Genomic DNA, 27,270 nt, shown 5'->3' on the forward strand with positions numbered 1-27,270 from the left:
ACCTCCTTATTATCAACGGACAGAGATGTCACTCCCTTTCTCTCGCTGGGCCGTATGCAGATTGAGCAGGGGCAGGGGGCCTGAGCAAAAGTGGCCTCACTTGTTTTAAGGTGTGTTTCACCAGTGAAAACTAATTCGTGCATTTCTTTTACACCCCCTCCCCTTTTTAAAGAACATTTTGCCGAAGCAGTGTTTTGCAGAAAGGCACTATGCAATTGTGGGCCACTTCTTTAAGCGTGCCCGGGCAAATTATTAATCCTAATCCAACCCTGCGCACCGGGCGCCAACAGCTCTTAAACCTGCCCTGCCCTGCCCATGCCAATAGGGCCAATTTACCGTTAACTCTCGGAGCCATGTTTACTTTCTCATCCTGCTTCTGACGCGTGGGACCTCGGTTGGCGAGGACAGTGCTCGGGTACTAAAGGTCTCGACAGAGGACGCAGCTACGTCCGGTATTTGACACGCGCTGATACATAGTACTAACTGCATGTTGGCAGCTCGAGTTTGGTGTTGTGTCACCGTGATGGAGACGGGTTGGAATGAAGCAAAGGGTGCACACAAACTGCACTACATTTTTAGAACCAACTATTGCTGTAGTAACCCAGAGACCCTGTGATGAGCAGAACCTCCGATGATGTTATTGCATTTGATCCTCTGCTCACGCCGTACAACTTTCATTTGCTGTACATTCACACTGTGTGTATTTTACATCGTATAGGTATGTGCTCGAATAGCCTACTCTTGTAGGATTGGGTCACGTGTAACTTATTTGTGCGTGCAAGACCAACATTGTGAGCTTTTTCACTCGCCTTAGGGTGTGTTTTTTGTTGTTGTTTTTTTAAAGCAGCTTGACATTTTTTATTCATTTCGAAGGGAAGCTCAACAAAAACTCTGGGTATTGTAGCTATTGTTAACCTTGCACATTTTTAACACAATTTCTCCTCTTCAATATAAATGTAAACAACTCGTATCCTCGTAAATGGGTGCTAATACTGCCCTCCAGTGGCTTTGTAGGGGACAGCTAGGCAACGAATATTCATAATTCTCGGTCAAACACATTTTGTTTGTGTTTTCGTACACACTTTATGGGTCACACAGGCGCACAACGACCATAAGGCTCAAAGGCCTTAAGAACACCCCCCCCTCGCCCCCCCGCCCCGTCCTGTGTCAACCTGGGCTGAGACAGCTTCCCGGGCACACACAAACACAGTTTTTTAGTACTCCACAGGTGTTTAAAAGACCATTTACATGTTAAGGAGGCTTTGTTGTTTTTTTCACCCCTTTTTAAAGCCCCTGCATTCACTTTCAGTATTGCTGGAAGAATGACCCCCCTCCGAAATTTTTAGTAGCCCTCCCCACAGAAATTTGGCTCTAGTTGCGCCTCTGCGAACGTTAAGACCTTTTATACATGTGACCCATCAAACGGAAAATTGGGCCGTTTGCGACCGCTGTTGAGCCTATTGCAATGTACTAACTCTATTTTGCGAGTCGGTAACTGATTACTGACTCGCAAAATAGGGTTTGCGAGTCGGTATTAGGAAGGGGCGTTTCATGGGAAGTCCCTTCCTAATAGCGAGTTGCAGGGGCCTGTATGAATGTTTTGCAGCCACATTTCACCGACTCCGTGAAGGAGGTGGAAAGTTGGTCACAAATGGGAAGGGGTCCACAAGGGACCAATTCCCCTTTGTTCCCCTTTGTGAATGTTGGCACCAACATTTTTTTTAAAGCAGGCAGTGGTCCCAGGGACCAATGCCTGCTCTTAAAAAATGGAAAGGAAACTTTTTTCATTTTTATTTCTTAAATGCATCCCTTTTTACTTTAAGGACAACTGGCTGCATTTCAAAAAGAAAAAACGTTGCTTTATTTAAAAAGCAATCACAGACATGGTGGGCTGCTGACCCCAGTCTGAGACACTATTGTACATCGCATTTTGCAAGTTCCTAATTGCACGCTCCAAAAAAGCCACAATTAGGAATTCTCAAAATGTTTTCTTTTGTACATGTGGCCCCAAATGTTTTGATATGCCTGCATTTGAAAAGCAAATTTGCTATTATAGTCTGCCATTTCTCATTTATTGCTTCGTTAATAAGTATTTGCAAATTAAATAGGTTTCCCTTTTAGTCTGCTAATGTAAACCTATTGATTTTGCCAATGCTATTTGCCAGTGCCGTTCAGTATCAACCAAAAGAAGAAAAAAATATTTTTGCCAAATCTGCAATGGCAAATAATAATGGCACTGCTTTAAAAAAAAAAAAAATCCTTATTTTAATTACTGATTGTTCCAAGATGGCAGCCCTCAATTTTGGAGTGGTTAAAAAAAATAACAGGTTACCCACGCTCAAAAGGGCTTTTTGAAAGCATCCTGGCAGCAGTTTGCAGCTCGTAGACCTTTCCAAAAAAGGAAAAAAAAATCTAAAAAGAAAAACTGATGTTACACTGAGAGCAGCGGGAGTGGTGGACAGTAGCAGAGGAAGGGTGAAGGGCAAAAGTGGGAGCGGGCAAGGGAGTTAAACAGAATGATGCTGAGCGAAGGTAGCCAGACCAAATAAGGGGAGAGGTGCAGCCGCACAGTGCGAAACTAGGAGCAGAAGAGCAATGAAGTTTCGGGTTGGATTTTGGAAAATAAAATCAGCGGAAGATATGAAATAGCTATTGGGTGGGAACAACATGGATGGTGTAGAAAGCTGGCTCTTTATTTAGTGGGCCAAAAAGCGGTAAACCATGTATTGGGTTAAGGCAAAGCCCATAGGAATTATAGAGGCACAAATGACACCCCAAATGCTCTTTTGTGGTAGTGTGGGCGAACAGTTTGCATATCAGAGGCTAGTGCTAAGCATTTATTGCTCACACACAAAGGCTGTGAGACCACACTCATTAAAGAAATCTGACAGCAATGAATAAAAATAACACATACTTTTATATAAATTTAGATACCAAGATCATCAGTATCTGGTAAGTACTTTCTGAGTTATGAATTCTTTAGTTTTCAAAAATGGACACTGCTCTTTCTGGATCGGAAATGTTATCCTATGGAAGAAAAACATGTGTTGCATTCGAGCACTTAGCAGTGACTTAAGAAATTGTTCTTCAGGACTAAAGGCAAGAATAGGCCAAGGTCCAAGGCAACATCAACAGGTCACCTCTGGGGTGTTTGGGTTCAGAGATGTGTCACAGCGTTGGGTGTCTGATTCACTTCAATGGGAAAATGGTCCGGTTGCAGAGAGGCTGCAAGCAAACACTGGGAGACCAGTTTGTGGAACCCACAGAGGGGCTCGACCCTTGAGATCCTCTGGCACATAGGGACACCCTTGGTCCACTTCTTCTCGGGCTGTGGGGCTCGTGCATTGGTGTCTTTAGGCATCAGATCCAGTGCTGGAGTCTCTGGCAGTTGGAGGGGGCCTGCAGAAAGAGGGTGCAAGCGGCGACTGGAAATCCAGTTTGGGCAAACCCATGGATGGGGTTAGCTCTTGTGGGTCTGGCAAACAGGACAGCTGGGCCACTCTCAATGTGGGTCTCACTGTCCCTGAAGTCCCTCGATATGAAAGTCAGTCTTCTTTGGCATTTGTGTCCTGTCTGGGCACAATAAGCTTTGGCTTCTGCAAGGGGTCTGGCGTCAGACTTGGTCACCCTAGAGTTGTGCCCAGCCTGACAGTACAACACTCCTCCTGCATAGCTAATTTTTCTACCTTTCCTGGTGACAGATGGCTCAGGTCTAGGAAAAGAGGGGGCGGGGCGTATGTATCCTCTCCTGTGAGGGAAGCCAGATTCGTATACCAGAGGTGGCGGACTTCTCTGAAGCTCCCTGCCCTGGAATGCTAATTTGCAGATCATCCTGTGTGAGAGGGGGCATACACCCTTTTCCCGAACAAACTTTGTTCCTGAGAGCAAAGGCCCTCACCTCTGGGGGTCCGGAATTCATCTGTCGTGAGCGGCTGGCTAAGGCCAGTCCATCAGCACACTAGTAGTTGGTAGGTTTTCAGGGGGCATCTCTTAGGTGCCCTCTGGGTTCATGTATTAATACATCCATTACTGGAATCAGTTTGAGTTTATTAATACAACATGTTTGATACCAAACACCATATGTTTCAGTGAAGCCGTTATGCAGCTGGGTAACTTGTTTTGACCAGTGCATAGTACATACCTTAAGATGGCTTCCCTGCTCACTTGCAATATCTAGTAATCAAGCTAGAAATCACAGGGCATATCTGCTCATGCAGATATGTCCTCACAATAAATATAATGCACCCTACCTTAGGGTTCAAAGGCCTGCTGTAGGGGTGACTTACATGTATTAGATTCAGTGACTTTGGCATGATACACAGGTGTGTGTCATGTCATGTTTTCACTCATGGTTTGTACCATGTCATGCAGCCTACAATGCCAGTCTGTGTGAAATTTGTATGTGGGTCCTCTAGGGTGGCATAAGATATTCTTCAGCTCTTAGGGACCCTGTTTAGTATCTATGCCCTAGGTGCCTGGGATTCAGTTTACTACAGACTTACAGAGGTGCTAAAGTCCTTTGCGAATTGTAACACAATTAGACTTCACCTTGTTTTAGGAAAGGAGCACTGGCACAGAGGTCTGGATAGCAGGCCTCAGTGCACTGTCAGAGTCAAAAATAGGATTTAGTAGCTGAAAAGGGGCCAAAAAGTGGGTAGGGTAACTGCAACAAAAGCCCAGTTACCTACACATGGTGTGTATGGGTGGGGATTTTAGGGAGGAAGAAGCATATCAGGAAGACAGCAAGAAAACACATTAAGTGCTGAAATAAAAAAGTAGTTCCCTGAATGTAAGCAGTGATAGGATGCCATTCAGTCCAAAGAATTGCAAATAAACTATGCTCCAGGGAAGGGGCAAGCACACGAAAAGGAAATAAAGCCATTGAAACCAAGCAAATGAGGGTGACAAAGCCAACCAATGGTAAGTAACAAGCTGGCCCAAAGATCAAAAGGTTTTTGGAATCGTCTAGTAGAGGTCTGTCAACAAAAGCTAGCTAAGATACCTAAAAATGGGCTTTGCCCATTTACTGGAATACTGACTGGATGCCTCACTGGCTCAACCTTTCATCCTTCTGTCGGGGGCAAATTGAGTACAATTATACTGGGTAATGGCAACCCTTTTTTACATCATTAAGAATGGCGGACATGTAGAATGAAGCGTTGTAAATTTTCGAAAAAGCCATTACTTCAAGCAACACTTAAACTCTCATACGGACATGTTTGTGGAGTGAGATTTTTTCCTAGTCACCCTCACTCCTGACATAGATTTAATTCCTCCTGTTTAGGTTTCACATCTAGATGACCACATACCAGACCTGTATATGGCATTAATGTGCAGTCAAAAATTCCCTTAACTTGTGTCCTGAGTGGCAGACAGGCCATTAGGAAGCTGTCCTGGGTCTCAGTAAAACCTGCCCCCAAACAACTCTAACATCTGGCACCCTATAGTAGTATGGCATTGTTTAGCTGCTGCTTCATTAATACACAGGCATCCTGTTTTAAAGTGAATCAATTCGTTTTTTAGCAGATGCACAGGGCCCTAAAGCATGAGGTTTGTGTCACTTGTGCTGTTCTCTTTTTGACTCCCACATCTACAAATTAAAAATGTTTACTTTAGGGAAGTCCTTTGGATGTATGCTTGATATGGTGTTGTAGCAGTGAAGCAACCCTTGTTTGATTAGTATTTCTGTATGCATTTTGCATACAAAATAGTGACTTTTCATAAGTTATAACCAGTGTTTCATCTAGTCCCCAGTGGAGCTCAGAAGGGCACTCACTTTGGATGCCCCTCAAAATGTTCCAATTGTTTTGCTCAACTCACCCTTTATGCTAGTATTGCCATACTCCGATCCTTTGGGCTAAATGACTGTTCTCTGACCTGGAGTTGTTCCATGGAACCTCTTTAATCCATAACCTTTTTTAGTGGTTTAAATTGGGGAGTGCATAGTGTACCTGGCCACAGTGCTTATTTTGAAAAAAAAGAAGTGCAGGTGCTGAAAAGTTTGCCAAGGAGGCCACAGCTCACTTCTTCCTCCGGTGAGCCCCACTTTCAACACTCTCACGGCGTCAGTCTCGATCTTCTAACCTTGATATGTTGCCTGTCCTCTAAGTCTTTGCTCTAAGAGTCTATCCTCTCACCTCTCTAATAGTTTTCCATCATCTTTGTCACACCTGGTGTGTTAGCTTATTCCCTGTATTTCTGATTTGCCCCTATTCATTCTAGCCCTGTCCTTTTTCCTCTTCACTTTTATCCATGCTCTGCTCTCTCTACCCTTGATCTTGGTTCTTTACTATCACTCTTCTAGCAGTGATTAGCTGTGTATTCGTTTTATCATTTGTCTGCTTTTTTACGGCTGTCCTGTCCTCTATATGCGTTTATTCTATCTTCTCTCTTCTTAATGCTCTCTTCTTCACTTCTTGGCTACTTTCCCTTTGTATCTGATTTGCTCTCCTTTTCTTCTACTTAGCTCAGTCTTATCTCACTCCTCTCCTGTTGTTTCTTTCTCCTCTTTACTCCTGGTCTCTCTCTCATCTATAAAACTGCTGCTGCCTGTGACCCCTATCGTCAACCTATACATTTCCCTGCTATTTTGAACTCTGCATTTTCCTGTTGTCCTTCCTAAAGAAGTGGAAGATGACGTGTTTTACTTTCTTACCTACACTGAGTGCAAAAACAAAATGTACACCAAATGAAAATTATTTTTTTGCATATATTAATCAGTGCGGTATGACTGGGTTTATTGCAGAACAGACAGCTGCTCGAGCACAGCCAGTGATGTCACTGCTAGTGCTGCCTGTAATTAGTAGGTCCAGGCATGGCGACGGCATCGGCATCCACTGCTCAGCTTGCTGTGACCCTGCCTGCTACAGCACAGGCATTGTCTCCTGCCGTAATGCTGCCAGTGCCAGTAAGTAGGGCTGTGGTGCCTACTGGACTCACTCATGCTCCGCAATTACCATGCTACGGTGCAGCGCACAGATTCTACAGGTGACGCAATGGCGCACAAAAGTTGTGTTGGTCCACAGCCGCATCAAGCACGTTTCGGATAGCAGCAATGAAGGGCTGAAGGAAATGCCTCTCTGGCTAAGCAGCTCTGGCTATGCAGCAAGTGGAAAGTCAACACTCACTTTTGTTTATTCCTCCTCAAAAGGCCCTCACTCCCAAGTTCCAAATGTGCTCTTGCAGCTTCCTTGCCTCAACTCCGTCATGAGCCAGCCCCCAGCTACAATTATCCAATGGGAGGCTTAGGCTCAGGCAATGGCAGGGTGCAGCAGACTCGGGGAATAGAATGCAAGCCATAGTTTGTCGATGACTTCTTGGATTTGTGATCGGCGGGATGACATCATCACTAACGTGGTGATACACAATCATGCCTGCCTGGACAGGTGTATGCCGGCCTGTCTATGAACTTTTACCAGGCAGTCACCATGCAATGTATGTGATTCTTTTTATTTTGAATTTGAACATTGAATATTGAGCCCACCACCTGCAGGGTCAGAAATTGTGAAAGAAGTGCCGGTGCTGATCACCTGAAAGCACCTGCTCAATTTAAGCACTGCCTGGCCAATCTTCTTAAAATTCACTTTACATTTTCTGCTGGCCACAATTGGCTAAATTTAGCATGACAACAGATCCGTTCCAACAAATCCACGACCACTCCCAAAGAACTACCTGAATCCTTTGTAAAATTCTCCATGTTTGTGACATCTGAACAGTCCAGCATAAATGAACACGCCTTTTTTTTGCCTGTAAAATTGGTTTGATATTACTAGTGGTGCATCATTGTTAGGGCAACTGACAGCACATGTAATTTAATGGAGATGTTGTACAGTTTTGCTATTGAAATAAGACCAAACATATATTGTAACTGAGTCCTAATTCTTCATCCACTGAAGCCTTCTATTGTTCAAAGCCTATCATAAACATTTATGAGCATCGTTTACACCATAAGTTCAAAGTTGCAGCTGCCATGATGCTTGTAGCTGTGGTAGTAAAACTGACTTGAATTTAGGTTATCAAAGCATGCGCCAAGCTTGTAAATCAGTTACTTATCACTTTTTTAGTTCATGACTGCATAGGGCTATATAACTGCCTCTCTCACACTCCCATTTCCCTCTTTCTTTGTTTAACTCTCTTTCTGCCTCTCTAATCAGTCATTCATCCTATCTATCCCTGCTCATAGTTCAGCGTTCACCTAAAACGTACCGAAGAGATGAAGCGTGCATCCTATTCCAGGTTAATAAATGAAAGTACTCTTAAAAGTGTCTATCCTAAGGGGTCCTGGTATAGTTTCTGGCATTGTTCCAGCATTAGCTCATTGAACGTAGTTCCATGCAGAAAATAAGACATATCCTTCCTCAAGTTTTTATTTGAGATCCACTGAAGATGGAAATATTCCTCTAATTCTAGATTGCACTTTTCATCCACTAGTACACCACCCATTTCTGAGATTTAAATAATAAATGGATGGCATTTCACTGTATCACGTTAAAGGTTTGCTGTTTCACGATGGAGCTCTTCACACAGAAGAAGTCTGTCACTTCATACATTTCTGGAAATCGGGTATGGTGGGGTGCCAGGGATTACATTACCTGCACTGCCAGTGCAATATGGCCCAGTTCATAAAGCATGTGGAGAAGTGGCACTTGCAATGCCGCACTTCAAAGCAAGACTTCAGTGGTGGAAGGAAGCTAAAACTCCCTTTCCAGAATTCCTGAGAACGCTAGGCATTTGGAAATCTGTAGCACTCTAGGCTACTCTCCAATGGAATGTACCTGAAGCATTGATTTCCAAAAGGAACAATACTGTATTGTTTACTTTCACAGTTACTTGATCATTTTTAGGTCTCCCAGAACTAGCCCTGGAGCGCACATGCGCTCCTCGCTCTGCGAGGCTTATTGTAATCGGTAAGATTTCCAAAGTGGTGGTTAAGCCCGCCCCTGCATTTCATTGGCTTGCGTTATCATCCATGCTAAACACTGGTTTTGGATTGTACAGAAGGCTTCTTATGTTAGGAATAGACAATAGATTAGGGGTCAGGGTGTTTGAAAAACGAACCTTAACATATGTTCAGAGAAGTGCCTCCCTTTGTGTTTAGTAATTAGGAGACGGTCCCTAGGTGACGTAAAAAGCTATCTCCAAAGTAAGCCGCTGCTTGGCTTACTGTTCTCAAGACGTGACAACGCCCCCTTACTTGCTTCCAGGTTTCCTCAGTGAGTTTCGCTTCGCTCCCGGGGTTAGGAGTTCCCAGCAGTTTCTTTTGGTTTTGCCTGGATTTGAATAGTTTCTGGAGATCCTCCTTCCCTGGTGAGTCGGGCACTCGTCCCGCTCCCGCTGCCCTCTCGGAGCCGGACGGCACACCTCATCCCGAGTGAGTTGCTGTTCCGCTCCCGCTGCCCTCTCGGAGCCGGACGGCACACCTCACCCCACCTCCCGAGTGTGTTGCTGTTCCGCTCCCGCTGCCCTCTCGGAGCCGGACAGCACACCTCACCTCTCATCCCGAGTGTGTTGTGTTTTACTCCCGCTGCCCTCTCGGAGCCGGACGGCAAACCTCACCCCTCATCCCGAGTGTGTTGCTGTTCCGCTCCTGCTGCCCTCTCAGAGTTGGACGGCACACCTCACCCCGCCTCCCGAGAGTGTTGCTGTTCCGCTCCCGCTGCCCTCTCGGAGCCGGACGGCACACCTCACCCCTCATCCCGAGTGTGTTGCTGTTCCGCTCCCGCTGCCCTCTCGGAGCCGGACAGCAGACCTCACCCCACCTCCCGAGTGTGTTGCTGTTCCGCTCCCGCTGCCCTCTCCGAGCCAGATGGCACACCTCATCCCGTTTTCCCGAGTGCGGGTTCGTTCCGTTCTTCGTGGTCCCCTGGAGCCGGACGACTCACCTCAACCCGCCTCTCTTTTTGTTTTGATTATTCTTGGCTGTGCTGCTCCACATTCCGTACGGAGTCAGAATACTTTCCAGCTAAGTTTTTGGCAACTATTCCACCTATACGTTTTCAGTATTTTGGAGCTACTCCCTCTATAGTGTTTTTATTTCCCCACCATTTGACTCCTTTAGTCATATTTTTGTGTGAATGGCTGTATGAGAGTATCCTATTCCACCAAGTCCCCTGTACAGAATATATTAAAACAACTGAAGATGTCCTCCACTATTACTCATTCCTTGTGGAATCGCTTCTCTGCTGTTTTCCAAGACCGTTGGGGATACAATCGGGTAAGTGGAGCATTGAATTGAACCTACGTTAAGGTTTAAGAGGTTTTGTTATAATTCATGAATTCTTGTCTATACAAGATATTCTTTATGTTTACAGTGTCAGTCTCTCCTGTCAGCGCATTACAGTATTCTCTGCCATCAACTTTTTGGGAAAAGCGGTGGACACTCTATGGTTTATTCCCCATACCTTGACTGAACAGCCTTCTGTGAGTATTTTTCCTACTGCATTCCGGCTGCTGTTTTCTGGAAGTTAGGGGAACTTCCTCTTCGCTCCTGTGGAATCTCACCTATACTAGGCTTGCCCGACATCCTAGTTCCTCCTTGTTACCGCCCTGTCTAATTGTCCCATCCAGACTGCATGGTGTACTTGCGGCGGTACACTATTGACTTTATTAGTTGGTGTAGACTCTTTTTTCATTAAAGTGAATCTGCTTTCACATCTATGCATAGCATACATTTTTGCGGCGTTACACTGTTTTCTTTATTATTGAATGAATGAATAAGCTTTATTTCGATATAAAACATATCATAAAAGCTGCATTTTTACAATAATAAAAACAGTTAATTGCACATACATTAAAATACAATTTTTGCAGAAAACTAGAAAGTCATTTGGGATACTGTAAGCAGGGGAGGAGAGGGGATAAAAGCATACTACTGTATCAACAGTTTATTTGCAGTTCGTATGCGCCAGGCCCAGCCCAAAAATTTTGCCAGACAGCAGGCGAAAAAGGGTCTTGGATCAGTACACAATATGCGTAGAGCTTCTACATGCGATCTTGTTCCCAGGGTTCTACATAGTGGTTTCAACCACAACTTCCTGGGTGCAACATAGGTCTTGCATTCAAACAACATATGTGCAACAGATTCAACCCTAGTATCGCAAAAGGGGCAATATGGCACAGTTTGTAGGGGTGGTTTCCAGGATGAAGTGAATTGACACAAAGGGAGAACACCTAACCTAAATTTTACATACAGTGCTCTGTCTCCAGAGTTGTGAATGGAGTCCAGATAGGGTTCCCTAAATGGGAGCTCTTTAATTAGCAGGAACTGGGAAACAGTTTTACAGTGATTAGACTTATACAGCATTTCATTGTCCAACCACGTCCAGAAGGCTTTTTTTATTGTTTGTTTTGAGGGCGAGGTTTTGCTAGCCCAAAAATCTCCTAACCCCAATTTAAACAGGAGGGATTTAACATCTCTGAGCCAAGGGATTTTATGGCATCCTGTATGGGACAGAAGATCATCCAGGGCCTCTGCATAGCTCTGGAGTTCTGGAACATTCCAGATTCTACACCATAATAGGAGCGGGCGTAGTTTTGCTTGGTCACAAATCGGACGTGACCCAGCATCAAGCATAATAGGGATTGTAGGGGTACTGTGGGGCAGCCTCAAAAGGTCTTTGTGAAAGTTGTTATCAAGGGAGGCTAAGGTATCAACTTTCTGTGAGCCCCACAATTCCGCGCCGTATAGTGCCGCGCTTACCACCCTTGCCCTATAAATGTCTAGAACAGCCCCGATGGGTTTCAGTGGCGAAGCTCGCTGTTGTTTAAGCAGGGCTCCAGCTACCCTTTTGTGTGCCAGAAACACCTTCTGATGATGTGACCTCCAACTCATGGAATCGGATAACCGAATGCCCAGGTAGTCGAATTCCTTGACTCTCTCTAAATACACAGAGTCAAGGACAGGAGTGGCAACTGTTTTTTTTGGGGGGTTAAGCACAAGGAATTTGGTTTTCGCTATGTTGATGGCCAAACCTTTTGCATCGCAAAAAGACTTAAAACTGGATAGCAATTTTTGGATACCCATTGGGGTCTTAGAAATTAAAAGGGTGTCGTCCGCAAACAGGAGCGTTGGTATTTTATTCCCCGCCAGGGTTGGAGCATCGGATGGATCTTGTAAGAGGTGCCCCACCACTCCGTTAACATACAAAGAAAACAGAGTGGGGGCGAGCACACAGCCCTGGCGGACGCCCCTATTGACCGGAATACGTGATGTTTTTTCACCCTGTGAGCCCCATCTAATTTGGGCAAAATTGCTATCGTGGAATTTTATCAGTAAGGCTAGTAGGTAATGAGGTAAGCCTAACTCACTGAGAACTTTCCAAAGTGATGCTCGCGGGACCAGGTCAAAAGCTGTACGTAGATCAATAAAAACCAAATACAAACTCCCCCCTCCCAACACCACCACTTTCCAGTAAAGGATGAGGAGGCGAAATGTCTGTTCAATAGTGCCAGTCCCCTTCCGAAAGCCTGCTTGAAGGTTGGAGAGTATCTGGTTTTCTTCCGCCCACTGCAATATCCTATTTAGGACAACTTTGCCCGCCACTTTTTGAGTAGAGTCCAGCAAGCTGATGGGGCGGTAATTTGCCGGGTCATCTCTGGAGCCTTTCTTAAAGATGGGGACCACTTCCGCTCCCCTCCAGGAGTCGGGAAAAGCGCCTCCTAGCAATGCCTCATTTAGGAGGGAAGTGATCAGTCTGCTCCACCACGCTGGATAGGCTTTTAACAGATCGCCCGGGATTCCGTCAGGGCCTGCAGCTTTGTTAGCAACAATGCCCTTAATTGCGTTTTCTACCTCCAGCCTGGAGAAAGGGTCACCGCTACTCATAGGAGCTAATGTAAGTCGGGATAAAGGAGCCAAAATGTCATCAGAAACCCCCAGTGGGATGGAGTACAGCTTGGAAAAATGATCAAACCATGCGGCACCGGAAATGTTACAGGTTATTTGTTGATCGATAGGTTTTTCCCTGGCTCTTAATAGGTCCCAAAACTCTTTCGCATTTTTCTTTTTGCTTGCTTCGGCCAAATCCCGCCAGAAGTTTAGGTCATGTGCTTCTTTTGCTGCTGTTATGGTTTTTTTGTAGTTCTTCCTTGCAGCCCTTACTTGGTCAGGCTCCTCGTTTTTTACTGCCGAGATAAGGGCCCCCTTGGCTTCTCGGCATTTCGAAGAGTACCACGCTGTCCTGGACGAATGAGCACCATTACGGGCGCCCTTGAAACTTGTCTTGGAAATAAGAAAAAGATCGCTCAAGGCCTCAATTGTTTTTATAAACAGGGGCAGGGTCCTTCCGTCCGTAGGGATCAATGCATCCAGCCTGGAATCAGTCTCTAACAGAATGGACGCAGCTTCTGAAAGCCTCTCTTCGTCCGCCGAGACTCTTGCCCACTTCAAGCGCCTACTACAGTTCGAGGGAACAATTTCGCGAGTGGTTTTCCACTTGCGATCTGAGGAAGCAAAGGTCCCCTCTTTCCAAGGGCTAGTCAACACAATAGAGAGTGGATTGTGATCGCTGTCGCTAGACACAATGACCTCCATGTCCTGATGGAATGCCCACAGATTAAAATTGAGCATGATAAAATCAATTCTTGAGGTCCGTCCAATTCTGTTATAAGTATGGGCTCCATTGGGGTCAGATTTTGAGCGACCATTGACTGATCTTAAATTGTGTTCCAAGCAAAGGGCATTGAGTTCTATTGCACTCTGAGTCCATTTGGGGATTGGATCGATGGTTAAAATGGGGATACCTCTCCTAGAATCCTCTTCGAAGGTGTCCAAAATGTCATCCCTAGACAGTGGCTCAAAGCAACAGTTAAAATCACCTGCCAGCAGGACATAAGAATCAATGTTACATGAGGCTAGTTCATTGCTAAGGCCTGTTGAAGATAATCGTGATGTGCCTCCATTAGTACCCCTCAAGTAGATGTTGAAGATTTCAAGGGACCTCCCTCCTTTGCAGTGCAATGACAGCCATTGTAGATCAAGGGATTTGGTAGACCTTTGGGTGACATCCAGTCTTAAGGCGATGCTAATCCAAATCATAAGGCCGCCTGAAGGGCGACCTTTGGATCCAGGAAGCTGTACCGCTGGGACAAAGTGAGTCGTGAACCCCACTCTGTGCCTTGGTTCCTGACACCAAGTTTCCTGAAGGAGGCAAATACTATATGGATCTAGGAATGCAATCCAATCTTGGTTGTCGAGATTGCGGTCAAGCCCAGCCACATTCCAGCTCAAGACCTTTATTACCGATGGATCACAGGTATGCTGTAAAGAGGCAAGGATAGACGGAGCGGCTTCAAATGCAACATTTCCGGAGACAATTGGACTTGATTTGGAATGCTGCGAAATAGAAGTCTTAAATAAGCCAGCCCCATTCACCTCTGCAGCACTCCCTCGGCTTAATGGTTGTGGGGTCATAAAGGATAGGACTCTGTCACTTTCCGTCGTAACCGATTCGGAGGTGGCAGAGGACAACAACCCTACCCTATTATCTGAGCCATTGGTATATCCCGCTAGGGCCACTGCGAGATCTAGGGATACGTGCTCTAGTGGGCTTCTGGCAGACGAGGCAAAAGATTTTTCGAAATTAGGCTGGGAGTATTGGCTAGAGAGTCAATCCACCTCCTCCAGACCACCGTATCTATTAGAAATGGGAAAGCCGTTCCAAAGGGGCTGGGATTGATTGTAAGCTTTGGGGTGGCCTTTCCAGGGTTGGTGATGAGCTATGGACCAATTATCCACCGAGGTATGGTGGAAACGGGGTGGGTAAAAGAAAGACAGGGGTCTTGGTATTACAGGTGACCCTTCGGAACCAGGCCAGGAGCAGATAAATTGTGCCGTATGCGGATCCTCAAAGGTCACCACTATGCAGTCCCCTGGACTAGATTTCTTCGTGGGGCCCACCCAACTAGTTCTACGAACCATCAATACTCGGCTTTTCTGGCCATTAGGGATAGGTCTATTGTTATTTAGCCAATACATTATTTTGTTTTTTAGTGACCAGTGGTTCTCGTATTGGTCTACACCAAGTTGGGGTACACCCGTTAGGACCACCACATAATCGTTAGCCTCAGGGGGAAGATCAATGTATCCCCCTCTGAAGTTGGCCTTCGAAGGCGGATCCTGGGCAGTGCCAAAAGTAGATTTGGGCTGAACATCGGATTTGGGTTTACCTGGATGAAGGTCTGTAGCTCGTTGAGAAGCTTTAGATTTAGCGGCAGGAAGAATATCATTCACTGCCACAGACCTTGGCTTGGGTATCGGGCGGGGAGGGGGCGATGCTAGAGGCGGGATATCCTGACATGGTGTGGCATGATTGCGAGGAGGAGCAGCCTGTGATTGTGTTTGGGGAATAGGAGGTGTAGTGTCAGCGGCAAACTGCCCCTGGTTTTCGAGGGTTTTCAAGCCAAGAGTGGCCAGAGCGATGATACTTTTTTCCATCTCGAGCAAGTTGTTCTCTATTCTCGAGAGTCTAAGGTCGAGAGGGGAAAGAAGTTTCTTTAGGGTTGTCCAAACTAGATCTATGAATGCCCCATCGTTGTTGCCTAACCCCTCAGTTTGCAAGCCCTCGGTCTCTTGAGCCATACTGGTTAAGATGACTTCAGGAACGACTTCAGGAGCGACTATACCACCCTCCCTTGGTGATTGTGGCCCCATACTATTTCCTTGGGAAGCATTTGGTGATACATTAAGTGATTTCGTTAAAATTAGATTTTGAGGGAGCACAATTTTCGCCTTTTTACGGGCATAAGCAGTGCCTGCTCGACGCTTCCTTTTGGGTGGTTTACTAATGGTGGGGTTTGGGGGTAACTGTGAGTTAGGGGTCATAGTCTGGGCGCAAAGCGTGGGTGCAGGTGGGGGTTTGACTTCTTCTACGTTAATATTTCGCTCTAACGACGGGGAAGGGGTAGAGTTGGCGATCTTGTGTACAACAGCCTGTGTGACTATGCCTTTGGGAATAACAGGGCGTTCTGGCGTAACCGCGGTTGCTATGTGGCCTAAAGAGGATTTTTTTGAATGCGCTATCACTTGCGACAAACGTCTAGCAGCATCCAATTCCAAAGACACCCGTGTTTGCAATTTGGATATTTCATTGTCAATGGCAATATTAGTGCGGGTGATGAAATCATCCATGGGGCCGCTAATTTGTGTAGCTGCCTTGGAGGTCTTACTCCGAGTCGCTCTAGTGCTCATTTCGTGTGGAGCGAGGGGATGAATATCTATAGGTAGAACGATAGTGAGTGGGCCAGTCCAGTCCTCTACCGTCCTCTAACGGCCTCAAACGGCCCGGTCTTAGCCCTGTCTTCGCCCGTGCTGCGTCCCGCGCTGCGGGAGAGTCGAGTCAAAATATAGTGGCCGTATGGGGCGGAAGGGGCGGGGGGAGGGCCGGCGGGGAGAGCGGACCGGATGTTAATCCGTGGTCTTCGCAGGGACTCCTGGATAACGGAGTCCCTGCACACTCGCAGCCCACGCCTTACCTCTACCCCTGCCTCTGCTCCCAGTGTCCAGGTGCTGGTGATTAGACACGCACTCCTGTGCGCAGCGGCTCCCGCGAAGCGGGAGCGGCAAGCCGTGTGGGCAGAACTTCCCTCAAAAACTCCTTGGAAAGGTGAGCCTCTTCTCGTGCAGAATACAGCGTCCCACTGGGATGAGGGAAAAAGCGCCTTTTAAACTGACAGATGGGCGGGGGGAGGGCCGGCGGGGAGAGCGGACCGGATGTTAATCCGTGGTCTTCGCAGGGACTCCTGGATAACGGAGTCCCTGCACACTCGCAGCCCACGCCTTACCTCTACCCCTGCCTCTGCTCCCAGTGTCCAGGTGCTGGTGATTAGACACGCACTCCTGTGCGCAGCGGCTCCCGCGAAGCGGGAGCGGCAAGCCGTGTGAGCAGAACTTCCCTCAAAAACTCCTTGGAAAGGTGAGCCTCTTCTCGTGCAGAATACAGCGTCCCACTGGGATGAGGGAAAAAGCGCCTTTTAAACTGACAGATGGGCGGGGGGAGGGCCGGCGGGGAGAGCGGACCGGATGTTAATCCGTGGTCTTCGCAGGGACTCCTGGATAACGGAGTCCCTGCACACTCGCAGCCCACGCCTTACCTCTACCCCTGCCTCTGCTCCCAGTGTCCAGGTGCTGGTGATTAGACACGCACTCCTGTGCGCAGCGGCTCCCGCGAAGCGGGAGCGGCAAGCCGTGTGAGCAGAACTTCCCTCAAAAACTCCTTGGAAAGGTGAGCCTCTTCTCGTGCAGAATACAGCGTCCCACTGGGATGAGGGAAAAAGCGCCTTTTAAACTGACAGATGGGCGGGGGGAGGGCCGGCGGGGAGAGCGGACCGGATGTTAATCCGTGGTCTTCGCAGGGACTCCTGGATAACGGAGTCCCTGCACACTCGCAGCCCACGCCTTACCTCTACCCCTGCCTCTGCTCCCAGTGTCCAGGTGCTGGTGATTAGACACGCACTCCTGTGCGCAGCGGCTCCCGCGAAGCGGGAGCGGCAAGCCGTGTGGGCAGAACTTCCCTCAAAAACTCCTTGGAAAGGTGAGCCTCTTCTCGTGCAGAATACAGCGTCCCACTGGGATGAGGGAAAAAGCGCCTTTTAAACTGACAGATGGGCGGGGGGAGGGCCGGCGGGGAGAGCGGACCGGATGTTAATCCGTGGTCTTCGCAGGGACTCCTGGATAACGGAGTCCCTGCACACTCGCAGCCCACGCCTTACCTCTACCCCTGCCTCTGCTCCCAGTGTCCAGGTGCTGGTGATTAGACACGCACTCCTGTGCGCAGCGGCTCCCGCGAAGCGGGAGCGGCAAGCCGTGTGAGCAGAACTTCCCTCAAAAACTCCTTGGAAAGGTGAGCCTCTTCTCGTGCAGAATACAGCGTCCCAGCGTTATTATTATTATTGGTTATAGGCAATTTTTCATTTAAGTGAATCTGCTTTCACGTGTTCGTGTTGGGTTGATGCGTGGCGAAGGAAGCACTGAATGTCCTCCGATTGTTTAATAATAAGGCACAGACAAGTTAGTACGTTCGGGGCAATGCGCTGCGTGTTCAATTTTTGCTTTTCTGCTTTCACGTCGCTGTGCATGTTTAATTTGTGTTGATTTGTGGCGAAGGAAGCGCTGACGGTCCACTGATTGTTTAATAATAAGGCACAGACAAGTTAGTACGTTCGGGGCAATACGCTGCGTGTTAACTAGAATGGGGCAAGCCATGAGACAAAGAGGAAGGTAGAGGCTCACGGGGAGACAGAGCGAGAGAGACACAGAGGCCGTAAGAGCTTTCATGTGTTTGTGTTCTGTTGATGCGTGGCAAAGGAAGCGCTGAATGTCCTCTGATTGTCTAATAATAAGCCACGGAGAAGTTAGTACGTTTGGGGCAATACGCTGCGTGTTCGATTATTGCTCTTCTGCTTCCACGGGAGAGGTTAGTACATTCGGGGCAATACGCTGCATGTTCAATTTTTGCTTTTTTGGTTTCACGTTGCTGTGCATGTTTGTGTTGTGTTGATTTGTGGCGAAGGAAGCGCCGACTGTCCACAGATTATTTAATAATAATGACTTTATGCCGCCGTTGGATGGGACTATGGCCCTTCTGAATCTCCGCTTGCTACAACTCTTTGACTATGAGCAGTGACCTCTTGGACACGCAACAGAATTCTCCGCGGTTGTCCTCAGCCAGTGGTTCCGATTTCCTACAGCCACCACAGGGCTGTCATTTTCCCCCAGACAGTTTGTCCTGATGAAGAACCGCCGTGACCACCTATTGGGGCACATTTAGGGTTGAAACTTCGATGCTCTCTCCAGGTCCAGACCAATCAAGCCTCCACCCAACGCAAGCCAGGAGTTATTGGTGTGAAATCAACATCTGTCCTATCATCCCCCGCTTTGTATATAAACACCAGCAGCATCTTGTATATATTACACATTTGTACAGCACTGAGCACTTACGTCACATAAATCACCCCATTGTCATGTTAATATTACATCTTGACAGTCTTTATTTTCTTTACTTGCTCACCATGATGATATATTGAATGATTAGATTCTGTTTATCATAAAAAGAAATAACTTCCAGCACTTATGCTTTGTCTTTAATTCCTCCACAGTAAATGTTTTTTCTATAGGCGTGTTCCATTGGTTGTGATCATTTTTATTTGGCACTAGGAGCTAGATTGAGTAACGTACTTTCTACCCGACAGAACGATTTGTTGTTTAGTTGTTTAATAATAAGGCACAGATAAATTAGTATGTTCGGGGCAATACGATGCGTGTTAACTAGAATGGGGCAAGCTATGAGACAAAGTGGGAGGTAGAGGCTCACGGAGAGACAGAGCGAGAGAGACACAGAGGCAGTAAGAGTGGGTGATATCCACCAGTACTCGCCAGTGTGACAGGGAGCCACGGACAGGTTAGTGCGTTTGGGGCCATAAGCTGCGAGTTCTACTTTTGTTCTGTTACTTTCATGTCGTTGTGCATCTTTGTGTTTTGTTGATCTGTGGCGAAGGAAGCGCCGACTGTCCACTGTTTGCCTAATAATAACCCATGGACCGGATATTACGTTGAGGCTTCTTAGTCCCTCCTTGTTACCGCCCTGTCTCCTTTTGGCTCCGCCCACCCAGACTGGATTTTTCCCTTGCAGCGTTACACTGCAGATGCCAAGCTGAATCCCCAGGGGGAGGAGGGGAAACAAAGAAGGTAAGCAAGCCTTTCAGCTACCCTCTCGTCCCGCTCTCTCAGTCAGGCACTACCCTCTAAGCATGGTGTAAATACACTGATGGTCTGTCCGACCCCAAGGGTCAGATTTTCGCCTCTGCTCTTCATCCTTCTGTAGTTACTGAAAGGTGCCACTGAAAAATCCTCCTCATTTTAGGTGCTCATGTTTTTTATTTGCATGGAAAGTAGTGGGATAAAACCCTAGGATGCTAATGCCAGCCTCTTCCTCGTTGTCCAGTTTAACTGCTGACATCATCACAGCTCATAAAATGGCCAAGGCATCCTTAGAACAGGGCTATGCCACCAGCGGGCAGTGGGATGGCAGTGTCGCAGGACCGTTTCTCAGGGTGAGGAAGGTCATCGAGGACACAGCACAGCTATACTCAGCGTAGAAGTATGCTCATAGCCCATCGTTGTTGGTAAAAAGGCAGTCACAACAGGCCCTAAATAGAACAGATTTCCTAATGTCCCAAAGCGACTCCTGCGATCTGGTTGCAGTAAGGCTTTCTGGTCAAATTGCGAATCCGTACCGTGACGCGATCCGCTGAGGACACGCTGGCTTGTGCCCCATCCATCTGCTCTTCTATTAAGACCTGCCGGTCTCATGATTACAGAGCTATGCTTGTACAGGGCCTGTGTTGGGCAGCTAACACCGCAGCAAAAACAGGCTCGCCCCTGGCCGTAGAATCTTCTTCAGAGAGGGACAGGCAGTGAGCAACAACATCGTGCCCCGAGTGTGAGGAGTGGGGTCGGAGTACTTGCAGTGTATTCGTCTTGTGGCTCGGGGTGTCAAGTTAAATAAATAATGTAGTTCTTTTGACGGCTTGTGTTTGCTTCAGATGGATAACCAACAGATTGCTTGTTTCTGTATCCCAAAATAAAGTATAATTATCACACACCCTTCTATTAGGGCAAAGATTACAAGTTTCAAAATAAACAAGGCAGGATTTTGTTTCGTTTGAAAGCTATGTGACTCTGCGGTCCAGATGTGTGAACAATACAAGTTAGAACAAGCATTTGCAATGCAATAGGTCTCGGGTTTACACGAGTTTGAGCTATTGACATTGCAAATGACAATGCCTTTTATTTTTGTTTTTGATTTGAAAACAGAACTAAAAGGCATTGTCATTTACAATGCCATTAGCTTAAACTCATGTAAATGCGAGACCTATTGCATTGCAAATGCTTGTTATACCTTAGAACCATTTGCAGACCTGATGTTCGTCCCAGGCTACATATACTGCCACAATTCTCCTTTTTATCAGTAAGTAGGAGCATGTTCCTGGAGGCTTGTCTCAGTCCAGATGCTTACTGCTCCTTTGCCATGTTTGTGTGATGGGTCAGGAAGCAATACAGGACTCACCTGGATTAACCAGGATGTCCATTTTTCAAAATCTGAACTGCTGTTTAGATTTTCCAGGCCGTTCTTCATCGGAAAAGACATTGGATCCAGTTAAATTTTGATTGCAAATCAAATGCTTATAGCAAAATCACACTTGGCATCGAGGATTTTGTCCTTACTTTCCCATTTCCATATGGTGGGATGTTTTGTGAGTCAATTCATGGTTTGTAATGGTGCTAGTGGCTGGCATGGGTTAAAGCAGTTAGGCATGGTATTTAGTATCTCCTGTGGCTTTATTGAATTTTGAAATGTCAACAACAGGGAGTGTAATTTTAGACCATATAGTGTACTTCTTATGTGAGTCTGGCTAGGAGAAGTGTAAGGGACACATTCAGGTGACATGTATGTTCCTCATACTTAAATACCCATTAGTTAAAACCTCGAATTTTGCTAAAAACATAGATACCAAAAGGATGCATTTGTTCTAGTGGCAGTTCCTTATCTGCAAGATCTGTGGTTTGACACTTTAGTTTTCGTTTCTTGCATTCGGTGTATTTTGCACACTCCATGGACTACTGTGGATGTATATGGACTAAATTTGTTATCTAAAATTCTGTACGACAACATGGCATTGTGGGTACCTGTTGGTTTGCTGAAGACATTTACTGCTGTAGGTAAATCTTGTCAGGTCAAAATTAGTGAGATCTGAAAGATGCCAAGACAACTATATCCTGTGAACTAAATCATGTGAGTCTCCAGAAAGCCTGCCTATCCTTTGTGTTACCATTGGAACCAACAGTCTATCTATCCCGTAGCAGGACCACACACTGATCCCTTGCATATTGTTTTTGAAATGAGGAACATGCATCAGTCTGTTGAAGGAGCAACACTTTTACTTCATCAGCGGAGGCTCCATTAAATGTAGGCTTCTAAGGGTTATGTTGAGTGCCTTATATTGATTTTATTTACAATCTACCTTTTGGAGATAGATCAAGCTAAAGAAATGTGTTCATATTTTATGTATTTATTTATTTATTTATTATATAAGTTTTATATAGCGCTGGCTGGACCCAGAGGTATCAGAGCGCTTTACAGGGGTAGGAGAGAGGTCATATTATGGTACAATAAATCAACAGTAAAACCAAACAACAAGTAACTAAAGTCAAAATCACAGAACACTAAAAGAGAGAGCTAGGGCAAAATACATCATGGATATCAAGATGTGGGTGATCATGTTTAGAATGGAGCAGTGACACAGTGGGGAAAGGTAGGTGAACAGTTGGGTGTGATAGGATTGGACGATTAGACAGGGAAGGGAGAGGCAAAAGGGTAAGCTTAGAAGGGAAGGGACAAGAGAGAAAGAGAACTGAGAGAGCGAGAGGAGGAGAGTAGGAGGGAAGTCAGCGAGAGAATGCTGCGGGGGCAAGGGGATGGGAGGGGGGAAATTGGAACAAGTCGCAGGTTAGTCACCCTAATATTTATAGAGGAGGTGTAATTTGAGATCTTTTTTGAAGCTGGAGTAAGAGGGGTTACAATGTAGGTCTTTTGGGAGGGCATTCCAGATGATTGGGGCATTTCCGGTAAAGAGGCGAGACTGAGTGGATTTCTATTTTTTTGTAAGGGAGGGACTAGGAGGAGAGCGTTAGAGCTTCTTAGGGGTCTTGTGTTGCCCGCTTTGTGGATTTTGTTGGTGAGGTATGTCGGGGAATTTTGGTGGAGGACTTTATGTGTGATGCAAGCAGTTTTGTAGGCGGACCTGCCTTTGATGGGAAGCCATTTAAGGGTTTTGAGGGCAGGGCAGATGTGGTCAAAGCGTTTGCAGTTGGTAACGAGCCTTGCAGATAGGTTGAGCACAGATTTCAACAGCGCAAGGTGGATTTGGGGGATTCCGTTACCGAAATCAATGCGCGATAGGACAAGAGATTGGACGACTAGTTTAAAATCTTCAGTGGGGATAAGGGGTTTAATCATTTTTAGATAACGGAGGGAAAAGAGGGCTCCTTTAGCAAAGTTTTTGATGTGAACATTGAGGTTAAGTTTAGTGTTGAGGGAGATACCCAAGGATTTTACTGAGTTGGCAAGGGATAGGGAACAGTTGAGGGCATTGAGGTCAGAGATCCAGGATTGAATGGGGAGGAGGTTGTTTTTGGGGGAGAAGAGAATGATTTCAGTGTTTTGGGGGTTAAGCTTGAGATGATTTAATTGGAACCGGGATTAAATCTTTTTGAGGGTGTTGTTGAGGTGTAGGATATCTGCGTGGGTTTTAATCTTGTGGTAGATTTGGGTATCATCGACATAGAGGTGGTAGTTGATCTCAGTTTGTTTAAGTATGAGGGTGAGGGGCTCCATAAACAGGTTAATGAGCGAGGGAGAGAGAATAGATCCTTGGGGAACTCCAAGGGAGACCGGAGTGGGGTTGGATAGGCGGTTGTGTATTTTAATTTGCTGTAATCGGTGCTGGAGGTAGGAGACAAACCATTTATGAGCCATGCCATTAAGGCCGAAACAATCTCAGAGAACATTAAGTAGAACCGCATTGTTGACTGTATCGAATGCAGCTGAGAGATCAAGGAGGATTAGTAGGCAGGTCTTGTCTTTGTCAAGGGAGTGGTGTATGTCGTCGACAATGTTGAGCATAGCGCTTTCAGTGCTGCAGCCTTTCCTGAAGCCAGATTGTGGGGGGTTCAGTAAGTTGAATTTATCAATGTATTTATCTAATTGGAGTAGGACACATTTTTCAAGTGCTTTAGAAAGCAGGGGGACCCTTCAGGAGTTCATACCCATGAACTCCTGCGGCAGGGGGGATAGCTGCATTTTGAATGGCTCTTTAACTGCCTTAGTCTTTGATATGGTAACATCTCTCATCCCTGCTCCTCTACTATTGTGTTAAAGAAATATTTGTTTTAGACCACTTTACCCTATGGAACTGGGAGCCAAAACCCTGCTCAAAGGTCTTGGATCCTCAACAGTGGGACCAGAATGTGATTTGATCCCCCTGGGGCTGGACGTGTGATGTACCAATGTTGAGTCTCTTTACCAACAGACAGCCTCAGTATGAAGTGAATCCCCATTGTGTCAAATTACGAGCCACAAACCCCAAACACCACATTCAGGGTATAAACTAACAAATTCTGTGTTCTGAGGATCCATGTTACACCTCTTCAAAATCTGTAACCTGCTTTGATGAAGATGGGAAAGATCAGATAGAAAGTAGCTCGTCTGTACAAGGACAAAACAGCCTACCTCAGGTAATGAGAAAGCTTCTTGCTTGAAATCCTTCACATCCTGGTGAGGACTGGCTTGGTAGGACAGCTGTCGCCTGATTTTTTGTGATTACCAAAAAAAGGTAATTGGGAGGCAATAGTGAGAGTATGTTGATCTTCCTCTCTGCAAGCTTTTGGTAGACAGAGGGTGTGCCTCCACTGAAAGAGTGATTGCCTTGCACTTTTTACCTAGCGGTAAAGCTTTTACTCCGTAGTCCTGTTCACCGCATTTATGGGTGAATTGTTACTACCCTGTGTTAAAAAGAGTGTTCATATAACAAGAAGGTGATGATGAAATGCTTCAATTAGTCTCAGTCACTGGCAATAACTTGGGTCCGCATTCCAGTCGATCATTTTTCACCCACAATGCCTCTATATGGAAAGGCCCACATTATGCGAATCAGTACTGGCCCTCCTCCTCATTCTGCTCCGAACTGCCAGATGAGGTCCCTTCCAGAAAAGACTCCATCAACTCCAGACAGGTTTCGCCCTACCTGAGGCTCCTCAGTAGGGCGGAACTTGTGTCCTATGAAATACTAAGCTGAGGACTCACGCCTGGGCATACATGTTTCACTTGGGGCATCAACTGTAACAAAAAGGTGATTGCTGGAATACTTGAATTAATCTCAGACACTGGTGATCCCGAGGGCTGCATTCCAGTCCATTGTTTTTCGCACACCATGCCACTCTGGACAAAAGCAATTGGCAGTGGTTAGAATGTTTGCAAGCTTTCCTCCCAGCTCCTTATGTGTAACTGGAAGGTTTTTCATTTCACTGAATCTCACAAATTACTGTATTAAGTAAGGGTTTTTGTGGCACATCTCCCCTGTGACACACCCTGGTGCTAGAAGATTTGCACTGTGATGATTTCGTTCATGTAGAATATTGTTTTGCTAACTGTAATTATGTACGTTGTGTTTTAATGACTGTATGCCCGATGGATGCCTAGTAGCTTGTGCTCAATATAGTCGGCCTGGGTTAGTTATGTTGACCAGTCAGTTATAAAATCTATCGGCCTGACTGGTTCCTAGGGAAAAAGTTATTTGAGATGCCATAAGTGATATATTTATTGGTGAAAATTTATAGCAAAGGAAGTAGAGTTAACTTTAGTGCGAAATGCCTTTGTTAAAGCCAATATGATAAAAGGATGAATCGTTACTATGCAGTGCTAAAGCATGCCTGCATGAATTTTGTCCAATATTGTTACATGAATGCTGACCAGATTATACTTCGCCCAGGTTTTGTTGTTAATTACCCTCTCTGATACACCTTAAGGTAGACGATTTGTTCTATGAGAATCCTTGTTCTGCCTTCTTTGAAGAGTTGTGTATTTTGAGGTGAACTATAATTGTGTACATTTGTAATTAAGACTGTGGGACTGAAGGCTGCATTCTGAGATAACCATATTAAGTTAACGTTTCTGTGTTAGTTGCTCCCTGTGACAAACCGTGGAGTTAGAAGATTTGCACTGTGATATTTTTTATTCATATTGTATATTATGTTGACAACTGTAATAGTGTACATCTTTGTAGTTTTCTCAATGTACGCCCAGTGGATGAATAGTGGGAAAGTAGTTCAGTTGTGTAGGCCTGAGTTGGTTGTGGTGACATGGCAGAGATTAATGCTTTAGGCGTGATGGTTCATTGGAAAAAGTTATGTGAGATGCCATGAATCCTGAATTTTGTATTATGAAATGTTAAAAAAGCCTGAAGGACTAACATTCATTGTGAAAGCGTATGTTAAAACCAAGAGGCATTTAAAAGTGGATTCTTGATATACTTTTTACACAATAAGCAATTTATAATTCCAAGATGGCCTCACACTCGTATGTTTAATATTCAGCTTAATGTTTTTTATTAAAAACAAATGGGTATCACTTTTAGGTGATGGCATTTTTCTTTTTCATACTTTTATTCTTTAAATTATGCTTGCATATGCTTTTAGTTTTGTGTATGAGTATTATGGATGGGTGAATGAAAGAATGAGTGAAAGAGTGCATACCAGATGCTCTGAGTGTCTAAATCCACCAGTCATTGAAGAGGTACTTTCAGTATAAGCCAGACCTATTGGCATTACCAGGGCTTGTTTCAAATGATTTCAAAGTGACCCATGACTAAACTCGCCATGTAGAATTGGATTGTGAACTTTGACGTTTAAATGCTTAAAAATAATATATTATTTTACACATGATAAATGCAGTTTGTCAAGATGTCTAATTCAGTGTCTTAAACAATGTTATATTTCTAGAGACCTATTTATATGCTAAAGTTGCAAATAATGATATTTTACTGTTTTCCCTTTCTGTGAATTCTGTAAGTCTACTGCTTTATATGAATTATTGTTTGAGTCATTTCCCACCTGCTTTCATTAGGCAAGTTCAAATATACTAGCATCAGAATTGTAAACCGTGTGATGCCTTTTACCAACAAAAGCACAGGTGTACTTACTTTCATGACCTATTAAATGCACACCTACGCCGTATTTTGATGTTTCTGGAAACGAATGATACATTCTAGATGACACTTAAATCCCTATTTTAGGAACAAAAAGATGCAAGTTGAATGATATATATTTTTAATTGAAATACAAAAATACAAAGAAGTTTAAATCGATGCATGCAACAGAACACCTGGACTGTTCACTTTTCCGACTCGCTCGGAACCCAACATTCCCTTTGTGAAAGGGGGATTTTGTAGTAGACATTACTGGCTGCAGTCTCATACTGCTTAGAGCACTGTAATGGTTGATTGTTCATTTTCTATTTGTAATTGGCTCATGAAGTAGTAATAGTTTTCTCCTGCTGTCCTGTCCTCCTGTTTTCTCCCCTCTCATCTGAAGCTATTAGAGTTCCACTGTAATCTTCCAATGCTCTTTCTAAGTAAGCCCTTGTAGCGCAGCCAATACAATCTCTTTTTAGGTCGAAGGCCTAAAAGGCTGCGCTTGCGCAGTCTTAGGCCGGAGATTTA

At 45.5% G+C, this 27,270-nt stretch overlaps 1 protein-coding gene across 3 annotated transcripts in view; it reads left to right on the forward strand.

The window, feature by feature from the left end:
• The window catches only part of ITGA6 (integrin subunit alpha 6), a 253,051-nt gene that overhangs the window by 93,310 nt on the left and 132,471 nt on the right, over window positions 1–27,270 (forward strand). The gene's annotated exons all lie outside the window — the stretch shown is intronic.

This window comes from Lissotriton vulgaris, chromosome 2_1 (genome assembly GCF_964263255.1).
Source record: "Lissotriton vulgaris chromosome 2_1, aLisVul1.2, whole genome shotgun sequence".
Lineage (NCBI taxonomy): Eukaryota > Metazoa > Chordata > Amphibia > Caudata > Salamandridae > Lissotriton > Lissotriton vulgaris.